General features: G+C 32.2%; 3 non-coding genes across 3 annotated transcripts; all 3 read right to left on the reverse strand.

Annotated features, from left to right (window-relative positions):
- Positions 1-7,226: 7,226 nt before the first annotated feature.
- Positions 7,227-7,307, reverse strand: TRNAL-UAG (transfer RNA leucine (anticodon UAG)). The gene has a single exon. It is a non-coding gene; the product is annotated as a tRNA-Leu (tRNA).
- A 3,346-nt stretch (positions 7,308-10,653) lies between these two features.
- TRNAL-UAG (transfer RNA leucine (anticodon UAG)) lies at positions 10,654-10,734 on the reverse strand. The gene has a single exon. It is a non-coding gene; the product is annotated as a tRNA-Leu (tRNA).
- Positions 10,735-13,818: 3,084 nt separating this feature from the next.
- On the reverse strand, positions 13,819-13,899 carry TRNAL-UAG (transfer RNA leucine (anticodon UAG)). Its single transcript has one exon. It is a non-coding gene; the product is annotated as a tRNA-Leu (tRNA).
- Positions 13,900-15,587: the final 1,688 nt, after the last annotated feature.

Genomic DNA, 15,587 nt, shown 5'->3' on the forward strand with positions numbered 1-15,587 from the left:
TCAGACTGAGAGGACGATTCAGTCACTAGAGGATCTTTTGAGAGCTTGCGTTTTGGAAAAGGGAGGTGCTTGGGATTGTTATTTACCTTTGATTGAGTTTACCTACAACAATAGTTTTCATTCGAGCATTGGTATGGCGCCGTTTGAAGCTTTGTATGGTAGGAGATGTCGGACACCGTTATGTTGGTATGAGTCCGGTGAGAGTGCTGTGGTTGGACCGGAGATTGTTCAACAGACTACAGAAAAGATTAAGATGATTCAGGAAAAGATGAGAATTGCTCAGAGTCGTCAGAAGAGTTATCATGATAAGAGGAGGAAGTCACTTGAGTTCCAAGAGGGAGATCATGTGTTTCTTCGTGTTACTCCGATAACAGGTGTTGGTCGAGCTTTGAAGTCGAAGAAGTTGACACCGCGATTTATTGGTCCTTATCAGATTCTGGAGAGGATAGGAGAAGTAGCCTATCGTATCGCTTTACCGCCGTCACTTGCGAATTTGCATGAGGTTTTTCATGTGTCTCAGTTGAGGAGGTACATTCATGATCCGTCGCATGTAGTCCAAGTAGATGATGTACAGGTGAAAGATAACCTGACTGTTGAAACATCGCCTATGAGGATTGAAGATCGAGAGTTGAAGCAGTTGCGGGGTAAAGAGATTGCCTTGGTGAAGGTAGCTTGGGGAGGACCAGCGGGTGGCAATGTGACTTGGGAACTGGAGAGTCAGATGAAAGAGTCCTATCCAGAGTTATTTGTTTGAGGTATGTTTTCGAGGACGAAAACTCTTTTAGTAGGGGAGAGTTGTAACACCCCAAATAAAGAAAAAAGAATTATTTAATTAAGTTGATAATATATTTATTAATTTAATTAAATAAATTGGATTATTATTATTATTATTATTTTGGAATAATAATATTTGGAAAATATATAAGTGGGAATAAAGAAAAGGTTTTCATTTGTTGGAAAAGGTTTTCACGTGAAATTCTGAGAAGCTGCAGAGAAGAGGAAAAAGGGCAAAGAGCCGAAAAGCGCGGTTGAGGAACGGAAGAGCTAAAGCTTGGAGATTTGCCGGATTATCTCAGGTAAGGGGGGTTTATCGTCGTTTAATGGGTATTATCGATTAACATGTAATGGGTAGTGATAAGCCGTCGATTGACCCTAATTGGGATTTAGAATGCTGAGAAATTATGTTGAATAAGTTGTATTAAAGCTGAAATTGAATTGTGTTTGAGTGTATTGTGAAATTCTGAGCGTATAGCTTTTTACGGAAGTTGAATCGGAGGTCCGGAAGTCCTCCAACGGCGGAAAATGCGGAAACTCTGCATTCTGCCTTGTGTTAGCGCAGGAACTGCTGTTTCGCCTGCGTTAACCGGTTAACCCAGGGTGTTAACCGGTTAACACTGTTATAAATTGAGAAAATGTTGAGTTTTGCCTGCGTTAACCGGTTAACCTATAGCGTTAACCGGTTAACACTGTTGCGTTTTGCCTGGAAGTGTAATTTTCCTGCGTTAACCGGTTAACCTATAGCGTTAACCGGTTAACACTGTTACAGTAAAGAAAAATAGTTGATTTTTATGTTGTCAATGCAATTGGTAGCTAGCCTATCATAGTAAATTGTGATGAACGAAATTATTGAGTTTATGTTGTGAAATATTGATGCAAATATGTTGATAAGTTGTTTTGTGGAAAACATTAAGTTGTAGGCTGATGAGCCAAAGTTGAATATAAGTTGTTCTGTTGAAAATACTAAGTTGTAGGCTGATGAGCCAACGTTGATTTTAAGTTGTTTTGTTGAAAAAGCTGTTGTGTTGCTGTTGTTATTATGTTGTTGAAGTTGCAAGTCGTACATGCCATATACATTCATATGCATTAAGTCGGGGCTTTTGCTCACACCACGTTGGCCTGGATTGGCAAAATTATGGGGCTTTTGCTCACACCACGTTGGCCTGGATTGGCAAATTTTTAAGTTGAAAGTTGAAGGCTTATGCCTTGATGCCCACCAAACTGGCAATGATTTTAAGTTGGGAGTTTTACTCCAAATGGTACCACATGCATGAAGAGTCGAGTCTCATTTGAGTTGCATTTACGTTGTGTTTGAATATGATGTTGAGTTGAATATGCTGCTACCGAATGCATGATATGATGTGGGTGATTAACGTGTAAAGTTACTTAACATAACATGATGATTTATAATATTTGTTATATCGATTGAGGAACTCACCCTTACAGTTATATTTTTCAGGTAACGAGCAGTGAGTCGAATAGAAGCTAGTGCTTGAAGTCTAGTGTGGTTAGAGGGTCATGCTCTGATAGATGTAACATCGGGACGGGATGTTGAATTGTTGAATAAATGTTAATTTTGATGAATTACAGATGTTGAAATATTTTATCCGCTGCGTATTGTTAAAGAAGTTTTTATGTTGAATAAAATTGAGTATGACTGCTTTTATGTTGAAATTTGTGAAGAAGTTGTTATGTGACACCCTTGAGTTGCAATATTTACTCTGATATGTATGATTTAATTGTTGTTGTTTTAATTAAATAATTGGGGTATTTAGAAGGGTGTTACATATCCAACTCATTTCCACCTCCAAATCCATCAGATCATGTACAGTTGACCACAATTGACTTTTTCATCTGATAGATGAATCTGGCAATGCATAGATCAATCTGAGCTCCAATCTTCAACTGAAATGGCTCAAGGGTGAAACCCTAGCCTCAATAAGCACAAAATAATCATATTATGAACCCCATAACCATCATAAACCCCATCTCCTGATTATGCCCTGATTGGCCCAATGCAACTGATTAGGGTTGACCAGTGGTCAAAACCCTAATCTCAAGGAATCTGCTTCAACACTTGATTCTTCTGATGATAACCAACCATGATGATGATGATGTATCATTGTAATCAAGATGAAGACCAATATCCTTTGAGAATCACCAAACCCTAATTCACAGCCCAATCCTCAGATGGCCCATGATCAGTCAATAAACCCTAGGCTTGCACTTGACCTCCTCATCTTCTGATCAAGACTTGGGAGGATAGCTTGCACAGTGTAACCATATGATATGCAATATGCAATTCCTAATGACCTAAAATGATATGCAATATGTTAAGCTTAGTCCCAAGAGAGGAGGGCAAATTTTGAGGTGTTACACTAGTTAACTGACTTTATAATCGTCTTATGACAAACAATGTTTGACGCTACTAAAATGATTAACTCCTCAATGTCCTTTTGTATGGACTTAATGGTTTCCGGTCAAATGGTAGCATACACCACTGTGATTATAAAAATAACTTATGAGACTTACATAACAAACTATGTAGTATTCTTATCGCAGGTCATTCCAATATAAATATTACTTATAACATTCTCTATGCATTGGCGTTGCTATATTCGATAGTAAGACATACATATAGATACTTTTAGAGTGATATCTTTTGTATTTAATGATGTCTCACATTTAAGTCACATTTAATGTTCCATGAAACCAACTAAATACTATAAAAAACTAATTACTTTGAAAATAAACATAATAAAAATGTATTTTTATTATAAATAATCAACTTGATACAAGTTTTAAATACATTAATCATAAATATGTTGGCCTATGAGTCTTACACCAATAGTTTATGGATAAATTTGGACTAATCTCACACCTTATAGAAATTTGGTGGAATAACTTATTTACCTCACTAACACAAGACTATCTAGACCTTTCATACACAGTCCAACAACTCAGTCAATTCCCGAACCAACCAACAACTGCTAACTTGAAAGTAGTTGTGAGAATCAAGACTTTTTGTATTTATGATTGGGCCATTAGCTAAGATATAAGGAAGTCCATCACTGATTTTTGAATATTTTTAGACAACTCCTTCATTTAAGATTGTTCATAGTTAATTATGTCAAAATTTTGAATTGAATCGAATTATTATAAAATGGTAGCATACACCACTGTGATTATAAAAATAAGTTATGAGACTTACATAACAAACTATGTAGTATTCTTATCGCGGGTCATTCCAATATAAATATTACTTATAACATTCTCTATGCATTGGCGTTGCTATATTCGATAGTAAGACATACATATAGATACTTTTAGAGTGATATCTTTATATTTAATGATGTCTCACATTTAAGTCACACTTAATGTTCCATGAAACCAATTAAATACTATAAAAAACTAATTACTTTGAAAATAAACATAATTAAAATGTATTTTTATTATAAATAATCAACTTGATACAAGTTTTAAATACATTAATCATAAATATGTTGGCCTATGAGTCTTACACTAATAGTTTATGGATAAATTTGGACTAATCTCACACCTTATAGAAATTTGGTGGAATAACTTATTTACCTCACTAACACAAGACTATCTAGACCTTTCATACACAGTCCAACAACTCAGTCAATTCCCGAACCAACCAACAACTGCTAACTTGAAAGTAGTTTTGAGAATCAAGACTTTTTGTATTTATGATTGGGCCATTAGCTAAGATATAAGGAAGTCCATCACTGATTTTTGAATATTTTTAGACAACTCCTTCATTTAAGATTGTTCATAGTTAATTATGTCAAAATTTTGAATTGAATCGAATTATTATAGCATAAGAAGGATTCAAAAGAAACAAATTGAACCGGTATAGTTTTATAAAATGCCCTTTCAGACCAGAGCCTAAATCTGGCGCCTTAGACCACTCGGCCAAACTGTCTCAATGTTGTTATTGTTTATTAAATTTAAACACGTATACAATACTCACCCTATGCTAGCTTCCCGTGGGCCGTATTTTCCTAATTAACATTAGTGTATCGTAACAATGTACCACAAAATCATAAATGTATCTTATTAATTTATTTTATCTCTCGTTTATTTATCCTTACGTGTGCGACCTTTTACGTTCTCGTAACATTGACAACAATGTTAAATAATTTACTTAATATTATAAAGAGAGAGAGGGTGTCTAGCCAGACATCATTGCTTTCCAATTAACGATAATTTCATGTGATCTCATATAACCTTTATACGATAATGATCATATGTATAATTATTGTTTTGCCCTTATATGTATACCTAACACAAGACATAATTCTTACCTCCTCTGTATAATTCAATATTATGTTTCTTGATGCCCGAGTGTACTTAGTATTAACAAATAAGCTCAATATCGCATATTCATTTATTTCAGCATTATAATGCATTTTAAAATCAAACTTAATTAAGGAGTATGTAGATATTACTCATGCATATGTAGGATGAGAAAAATCCTTCCAGGCCGCTCATGTCCATCCACATGACTCATTGAATACCTAGTTAACTGACTTTATAATCGTCTTATGACAAACAATGTTTGACGCTACTAAAATGATTAACTCCTCAATGTCCTTTTGTATGGACTTAATGGTTTCCGGTCAAATGGTAGCATACACCACTGTGATTATAAAAATAACTTATGACACTTACATAACAAACTACGTAGTACTCTTATCGCGGGTCATTCCTAATTAACATTGACAATAATGTTAAATAATTTACTTAATATTATAAAGAGAGAGAGGGTGTCTAGCCAGACATCATTGCTTTCCAATTAACCATAATTTCATGTGATCTCATATAACCTTTATACGATAATGATCATATGTATAATTATTGTTTTGCCCTTATATGTATACCTAACACAAGACATAATTCTTACCTCCCCTGTATAATTCAATATTATGTTTCTTGATGCCCGAGTGTACTTAGTATTAACAAATAAGCTCAATATCGCATATTCATTTATTTCAGCATGATAATGCATTTTAAAATCAAACTTAATTAAGGAGTATGTAGATATTACTCATGCATATGTAGGATGAGAAAAATCCTTCCAGGCCGCTCATGTCCATCCACATGACTCATTGAATACCTAGTTAACTGACTTTATAATCGTCTTATGACAAACAATGTTTGACGCTACTAAAATGATTAACTCCTCAATGTCCTTTTGTATGGACTTAATGGTTTCCGGTCAAATGGTAGCATACACCATTGTGATTATGAAAATAACTTATGAGACTTACATAACAAACTACGTAGTATTCTTATCGCGGGTCATTCCAATATAAATATTACTTATAACATTCTCTATGCATTGGCGTTGCTATATTCGATAGTTAGACATACATATAGATACTTTTAGAGTGATATCTTTATATTTAATGATGTCTCACATTTAAGTCACACTTAATGTTCCATGAAACCAATTAAATACTATAAAAAACTAATTACTTTGAAAATAAACATAATAAAAATGTATTTTTATTATAAATAATCAACTTGATACAAGTTTTAAATACATTAATCATAAATATGTTGGCCTATGAGTCTTAGGCCAATAGTTTATGCATATGTAGGATGAGAAAAATCCTTCCAGGCCGCTCATGTCCATCCACATGACTCATTGAATACCTAGTTAACTGACTTTATAATCGTCTTATGACAAACAATGTTTGACGCTACTAAAATGATTAACTCCTCAATGTCCTTTTGTATGGACTTAATGGTTTCCGGTCAAATGGTAGCATACACCATTGTGATTATGAAAATAACTTATGAGACTTACATAACAAACTACGTAGTATTCTTATCGCGGGTCATTCCAATATAAATATTACTTATAACATTCTCTATGCATTGGCGTTGCTATATTCGATAGTTAGACATACATATAGATACTTTTAGAGTGATATCTTTATATTTAATGATGTCTCACATTTAAGTCACACTTAATGTTCCATGAAACCAATTAAATACTATAAAAAACTAATTACTTTGAAAATAAACATAATAAAAATGTATTTTTATTATAAATAATCAACTTGATACAAGTTTTAAATACATTAATCATAAATATGTTGGCCTATGAGTCTTAGGCCAATAGTTTATGGATAAATTTGGACTAATCTCACACCTTATAGAAATTTGGTGGAATCACTTATTTACCTCACTAACACAAGACTATCTAGACCTTTCATACACAGTCCAACAACTCAGTCAATTCCCGAACCAACCAACAACTGCTAACTTGAAAGTAGTTGTGAGAATCAAGACTTTTTGTATTTATGATTGGGCCATTAGCTAAGATATACGGAAGTCCATCACTGATTTTTGAATATTTTTAGACAACTCCTTCATTTTTTAGAAGTCTAAACGAAATGACAGAAACAAGAAAAAGTTGACAGCTGTGGGATTTGAACCCACAGCCCTTTCGGACCAGAGCCTAAATCTGACGCCTTAGACCACTCGGCCAATCTGTCTCAATGTTGTTATTGTTTATTAAATTTAAACACGTATACAATACTCACCCTATGCTAGCTTCCCGTGGGCCGTATTTTCCTAATTAACATTAGTGTATCGTAACAATGTACCACAAAATCATAAATGTATCTTATTAATTTATTTTATCTCTTGTTTATTTATCCTTACGTGTGCGACCTTTTACGTTCTCGTAACATTGACAATAATGCTAAATAATTTACTTAATATTACAAATAGAGAGAGGGTGTCTAGCCAGACATCATTGCTTTCCTATTAACCATAATTTCATGTGATCTCATATAACCTTTATACGATAATGATCATATGTATAATTATTGTTTTGCCCTTATATGTATACCTAACACAAGACATAATTCTTACCTCCCCTGTATAATTCAATATTATGTTTCTTGATGCCCGAGTGTACTTAGTATTAACAAATAAGCTCAATATCGCATATTCATTTATTTCAGCATGATAATGCATTTTAAAATCAAACTTAATTAAGGAGTATGTAGATATTACTCATGCATATGTAGGATGAGAAAAATCCTTCCAGACCACTCATGTCCATCCACATGACTCATTGAATACCTAGTTAACTGACTTTATAATCGTCTTATGACAAACAATGTTTGACGCTACTAAAATGATTAACTCCTCAATGTCCTTTTGTATGGACTTAATGGTTTCCGGTCAAATGGTAGCATACACCACTGTGATTATAAAAATAACTTATGAGACTTACATAACAAACTATGTAGTATTCTTATCGCGGGTCATTCCAATATAAATATTACTTATAACATTCTCTATGCATTGGCGTTGCTATATTCGATAGTAAGACATACATATAGATACTTTTAGAGTGATATCTTTATATTTAATGATGTCTCACATTTAAGTCACACTTAATGTTCCATGAAACCAATTAAATACTATAAAAAACTAATAACTTTGAAAATAAACATAATAAAAATGTATTTTTATTATAAATAATCAGCTTGATACAAGTTTTAAATACATTAATCATAAATATGCTGGCCTATGAGTCTTACACCAATAGTTTATGGATAAATTTGGACTAATCTCACACCTTATAGAAATTTGGTGGAATCACTTATTTACCTCACTAACACAAGACTATCTAGACCTTTCATACACAGTCCAACTGCTAACTTGAAAGTAGTTGTGAGAATCAAGACTTTTTGTATTTATGATTGGGCCATTAACTAAGATATACGGAAGTCCATCACTGATTTTTGAATATTTTTAGACAACTCCTTCATTTTTTAGAAGTCTAAGCAACAAACGTGTGTGAAAATCATCGTATGAGATCGAGTACCAGGACGGTAATGACCACAACTAAGATTGTTCATAGTTAATTATGTCAAAATTTTGAATTGAATCGAATTATTATAGCATAAGAAGGATTCAAAAGAAACAAATTGAACCGGTATAGTTTTATAAAATCATATCGACCCAAATAAATTGTTTGGTGAACCAAATTTTTATTTATAACTAAAGTGAACCAATATTAAGAAAATTTCCCCAACCTAGTCTATTTAATAGATTAAATTATAATTTGGAACGAAATGACAGAAACAAGAAAAAGTTGACAGCTATGGGATTTGAACCCACGCCCTTTCGGACCAGAGCCTAAATCTGGCACCTTAGACCTCTCGGCCAAACTATCTCAATGTTGGTATCGTTTATTAAATTTAAACACGTATACAATACTCACCCTATGCTAGCTTCCCATGGGCCGTATTTTCCTAATTAACATTAGTGTATCGTAACAATGTACCACAAAATCATAAATGTATCTTATTAATTTATTTTATCTCTCGTTTATTTATCCTTACGTGTGCGACCTTTTACGTTCTCGTAACATTGACAATAATGTTAAATAATTTACTTAATATTATAAATAGAGAGAGGGTGTCTAGCCAGACATCATTGCTTTCCAATTAACCATAATTTCATATGATCTCATATAACCTTTATACGATAATGATCATATGTATAATTATTGTTTTGCCCTTATATGTATACCTAACACAAGACATAATTCTTACCTCCCCTGTATAATTCAATATTATGTTTCTTGATGCCCGAGTGTACTTAGTATTAACAAATAAGCTCAATATCGCATATTCATTTATTTCAGCATGATAATGCATTTTAAAATCAAACTTAATTAAGGAGTATGTAGATATTACTCATGCATATGTAGGATGAGAAAAATCCTTCCAGGCCGCTCATGTCCATCCACATGACTCATTGAATACCTAGTTAACTGACTTTATAATCGTCTTATGACAAACAATGTTTGACGCTACTAAAATGATTAACTCCTCAATGTCCTTTTGTATGGACTTAATGGTTTCCGGTCAAATGGTAGCATACACCACTGTGATTATAAAAATAACTTATGAGACTTACATAACAAACTATGTAGTATTCTTATCGCGGGTCATTCCAATATAAATATTACTTATAACATTCTCTATGCATTGGCGTTGCTATATTCGATAGTAAGACATACATATAGATACTTTTAGAGTGATATCTTTTGTATTTAATGATGTCTCACATTTAAGTCACACTTAATGTTCCATGAAACTAATTAAATACTATAAAAAACTAATTACTTTGAAAATAAACATAATAAAAATGTATTTTTATTATAAATAATCAACTTGATACAAGTTTTAAATACATTAATCATAAATATGTTGGCCTATGAGTCTTACACCAATAGTTTATGGATAAATTTGGACTAATCTCACACCTTATAGAAATTTGGTGGAATCACTTATTTACCTCACTAACACAAGACTATCTAGACCTTTCATACACAGTCCAACAACTCAGTCAATTCCCGAACCAACCAACAACTGCTAACTTGAAAGTAGTTGTGAGAATCAAGACTTTTTGTATTTATGATTGGGCCATTAGCTAAGATATAAGGAAGTCCATCACTGATTTTTGAATATTTTTAGACAACTCCTTCATTTTTTAGAAGTCCAAGCAACAAACGTGTGTGAAAATCATCGTATGAGATCGAGTACCAGGACGGTAATGACCACAACTAAGATTGTTCATAGTTAATTATGTCAAAATTTTGAATTGAATCGAATTATTATAGCATAAGAAGGATTCAAAAGAAACAAATTGAACCGGTATAGTTTTATAAAATCATATCAACACAAATAAATTGTTTGGTGAACCAAATTTTTATTTATAACTAAAGTGAACCAATATTAAGAAAATTTCCCCAACCTAGTCTATTTAATACAGTAAATTATAATTTGGAACGAAATGACAGAAATAAGAAAAAGTTGACAGCTGTGGGATTTGAACCCACAGCCCTTTCGGACCAGAGCCTAAATCTGGCGCCTTAGACCACTCGGCCATACTGTCTCAATGTTGTTATTGTTTATTAAATTTAAACACGTATACAATACTCACCCTATGCTAGCTTCCCGTGGGCCGTATTTTCCTAATTAACATTAGTGTATCGTAACAATGTACCACAAAATCATAAATGTATCTTATTAATTTATTTTATCTCTCGTTTATTTATCCTTACGTGTGCGACCTTTTACGTTCTCGTAACATTGACAATAATGTTAAATAATTTACTTAATATTATAAATAGAGAGAGGGTGTCTAGCCAGACATCATTGCTTTCCAATTAACCATAATTTCATGTGATCTCATATAACCTTTATACGATAATGATCATATGTATAATTATTGTTTTGCCCTTATATGTATACCTAACACAAGACATAATTCTTACCTCCCCTGTATAATTCAATATTATGTTTCTTGATGCCCGAGTGTACTTAGTATTAACAAATAAGCTCAATATCGCATATTCATTTATTTCAGCATGATAATGCATTTTAAAATCAAACTTAATTAAGGAGTATGTAGATATTACTCATGCATATGTAGGATGAGAAAAATCCTTCCAGGCCGCTCATGTCCATCCACATGACTCATTGAATACCTAGTTAACTGACTTTATAATCGTCTTATGACAAATAATGTTTGACGCTACTAAAATGATTAACTCCTCAATGTCCTTTTGTATGGACTTAATGGTTTCCGGTCAAATGGTAGCATACACCACTGTGATTATAAAAATAACTTATGAGACTTACAAAACAAACTATGTAGTATTCTTATCGCGGGTCATTCTAATATAAATATTACTTATAACATTCTCTATGCATTGACGTTGCTATATTCGATAGTAAGACATACATATAGATACTTTTAGAGTGATATCTTTATATTTAATGATGTCTCACATTTAAGTCACACTTAATGTTCCATGAAACCAATTAAATACTATAAAAAACTAATAACTTTGAAAATAAACATAATAAAAATGTATTTTTATTATAAATAATTAACTTGATACAAGTTTTAAATACATTAATCATAAATATGTTGGCCTATGAGTCTTACACCAATAGTTTATGGATAAATTTGGACTAATCTCACACCTTATACAAATTTGGTGGAATAACTTATTTACCTCACTAACACAAGACTATCTAGACCTTTCATACACAGTCCAACAACTCAGTCAATTCCCGAACCAACCAACAACTGCTAACTTGAAAGTAGTTGTGAGAATCAAGACTTTTTGTATTTATGATTGGGCCATTAGCTAAGATATAAGGAAATCCATCACTGATTTTGAATATTTTTAGACAACTCCTTCATTTAAGATTGTTCATAGTTAATTATGTCAAAATTTTGAATTGAATCGAATTATTATAGCATAAGAAGGATTCAAAAGAAACAAATTGAACCGGTATAGTTTTATAAAATCATATCGACCCAAATAAATTGTTTGGTGAACCAAATTTTTATTTATAACTAAAGTGAACCAATATTAAGAAAATTTCCCCAACCTAGTCTATTTAATACTTGGAACGAAATGACAGAAACAAGAAAAAGTTGACAGCTATGGGATTTGAACCCACGCCCTTTCGGACCAGAGCCTAAATCTGGCACCTTAGACCTCTCAGTTAAACTGTCTCAATGTTGTTATTGTATATTAAATTTAAACACGTATACAATACTCACCCTATGCTAGCTTCCCGTGGGCCGTATTTTCCTAATTAACATTAGTGTATCGTAACAATGTACCACAAAATCATAAATGTATCTTATTAATTTATTTTATCTCTCGTTTATTTATCCTTACGTGTGCGACCTTTTACGTTCTCGTAACATTGACAATAATGTTAAATAATTTACTTAATATTATAAATAAAGAGAGGGTGTCTAGCCAGACATCATTGCTTTCCAATTAACCATAATTTCATGTGATCTCATATAACCTTTATACGATAATGATCATATGTATAATTATTGTTTTTCCCTTATATGTATACCTAACACAAGACATAATTCTTACCTCCCCTGTATAATTGAATATTATGTTTCTTGATGCCCGAGTGTACTTAGTATTAACAAATAAGCTCAATACCGCATATTCATTTATTTCAGCATGATAATGCATTTTAAAATCAAACTTAATTAAGGAATATGTAGATATTACTCATGCATATGTAGGATGAGAAAAATCCTTCCAGGCCGCTCATGTCCATCCACATGACTCATTGAATACCTAGTTAACTGACTTTATAATCGTCTTATGACAAACAATGTTTGACGCTACTAAAATGATTAACTCCTCAATGTCCTTTTGTATGGACTTAATGGTTTCCGGTCAAATGGTAACATACACCACTGTGATTATAAAAATAACTTATGAGACTTAAATAACAAACTATGTAGTATTCTTATCGCGGGTCATTCCAATATAAATATTACTTATAACATTCTCTATGCATTGGCGTTGCTATATTAGATAGTAAGACATACATATAGATACTTTTAGAGTGATATCTTTATATTTAATGATGTCTCACATTTAAGTCACACTTAATGTTCCATGAAACAAATTAAATACTATAAAAAACAAATTACTTTGAAAATAAACATAATAAAAATGTATTTTTATTATAAATAATCAACTTGATACAAGTTTTAAATACATTAATCATAAATATGTTGGCCTATGAGTCTTACACCAATAGTTTATGGATAAATTTGGACTAATCTCACACCTTATAGAAATTTGGTGGAATCACTTATTTACCTCACTAACACAAGAATATCTAGACCTTTCATACACAGTCCAACAACTCAGAACCAACCAACAACTGCTAACTTGAAAGTAGTTGTGAGAATCAAGACTTTTTTTATTTATGATTGGGCCATTAGCTAAGATATAAGGAAGTCCATCACTGATTTTTGAATATTTTTAGACAACTCCTTCATTTTTTAGAAGTCCAAGCAACAAACGTGTGTGAAAATCATCTTATGAGATCGAGTACCAGGACGGTAATGACCAACCTAGTCTATTTAATACAGTAAATTATAATTTGGAACGAAATGACAGAAACAAGAAAAACTTGACACTTGTGGGATTTGAACCCACAGCCCTTTCGGACCAGAGCCTAAATCTGGCGCCTTAGACCACTCGGCCAAACTGTCTCAATGTTGTTATTGTTTATTAAATTTAAACACGTATACAATACTCACCCTATGCTAGCTTCCCGTGGGCCGTATTTTCCTAATTAACATTAGTGTATCGTAACAATGTACCACAAAATCATAAATGTATCTTATTAATTTATTTTATCTCTCGTTTATTTATCCTTACGTGTGCGACCTTTTACGTTCTCGTAACATTGATAATAATGTTAAATAATTTACTTAATATTATAAATAGAGAGAGGGTGTCTAGCCAGACATCATTGCTTTCCAATTAACCATAATTTCATGTGATCTCATATAACCTTTATACGATAATGATCATATGTATAATTATTGTTTTGCCCTTATATGTATACCTAACACAAGACATAATTCTTACCTCCCCTGTATAATTCAATATTATGTTTCTTGATGCCCGAGTGTACTTAGTATTAACAAATAAGCTCAATATCGCATATTCATTTATTTCAGCATGATAATGCATTTTAAAATCAAACTTAATTAAGGAGTATGTAGATATTACTCATGCATATGTAGGATGAGAAAAATCCTTCCAGGCCGCTCATGTCCATCCACATGACTCATTGAATACCTAGTTAACTGACTTTATAATCGTCTTATGACAAATAATGTTTGACGCTACTAAAATGATTAACTCCTCAATGTCCTTTTGTATGGACTTAATGGTTTCTGGTCAAATGGTAGCATACACCACTGTGATTATAAAAATAACTTATGAGACTTACAAAACAAACTATGTAGTATTCTTATCGCGTGTCATTCTAATATAAATATTACTTATAACATTCTCTATGCATTGACGTTGCTATATTCGATAGTAAGACATACATATAGATACTTTTAGAGTGATATCTTTATATTTAATGATGTCTCACATTTAAGTCACACTTAATGTTCCATGAAACCAATTAAATACTATAAAAAACTAATAACTTTGAAAATAAACATAATAAAAATGTATTTTTATTATAAATAATTAACTTGATACAAGTTTTAAATACATTAATCATAAATATGTTGGCCTATGAGTCTTACACCAATAGTTTATGGATAAATTTGGACTAATCTCACACCTTATACAAATTTGGTGGAATAACTTATTTACCTCACCAACACAAGACTATCTAGACCTTTCATACACAGTCCAACAACTCAGTCAATTCCCGAACCAACCAACAACTGCTAACTTGAAAGTAGTTGTGAGAATCAAGACTTTTTGTATTTATGATTGGGCCATTAGCTAAGATATAAGGAAATCCATCACTGATTTTTGAATATTTTTAGACAACTCCTTCATTTAAGATTGTTCATAGTTAATTATGTCAAAATTTTGAATTGAATCGAATTATTATAGCATAAGAAGGATTCAAAAGAAACAAATTGAACCGGTATAGTTTTATAAAATCATATCGACCCAAATAAATTGTTTGGTGAACCAAATTTTTATTTATAACTAAAGTGAACCAATATTAAGAAAATTTCCCCAACCTAGTCTATTTAATACTTGGAACGAAATGACAGAAACAAGAAAAAGTTGACAGCTATGGGATTTGAACCCACGCCCTTTCGGACCAGAGCCTAAATCTGGCACCTTAGACCTCTCAGCCAAACTGTCTCAATGTTGTTATTGTTTATTAAATTTAAACACGTATACAATACTCACC

The sequence above is a fragment of the Lathyrus oleraceus genome, chromosome 3 (assembly GCF_024323335.1).
Source record: "Lathyrus oleraceus cultivar Zhongwan6 chromosome 3, CAAS_Psat_ZW6_1.0, whole genome shotgun sequence".
NCBI classification, from domain to species: domain Eukaryota; kingdom Viridiplantae; phylum Streptophyta; class Magnoliopsida; order Fabales; family Fabaceae; genus Lathyrus; species Lathyrus oleraceus.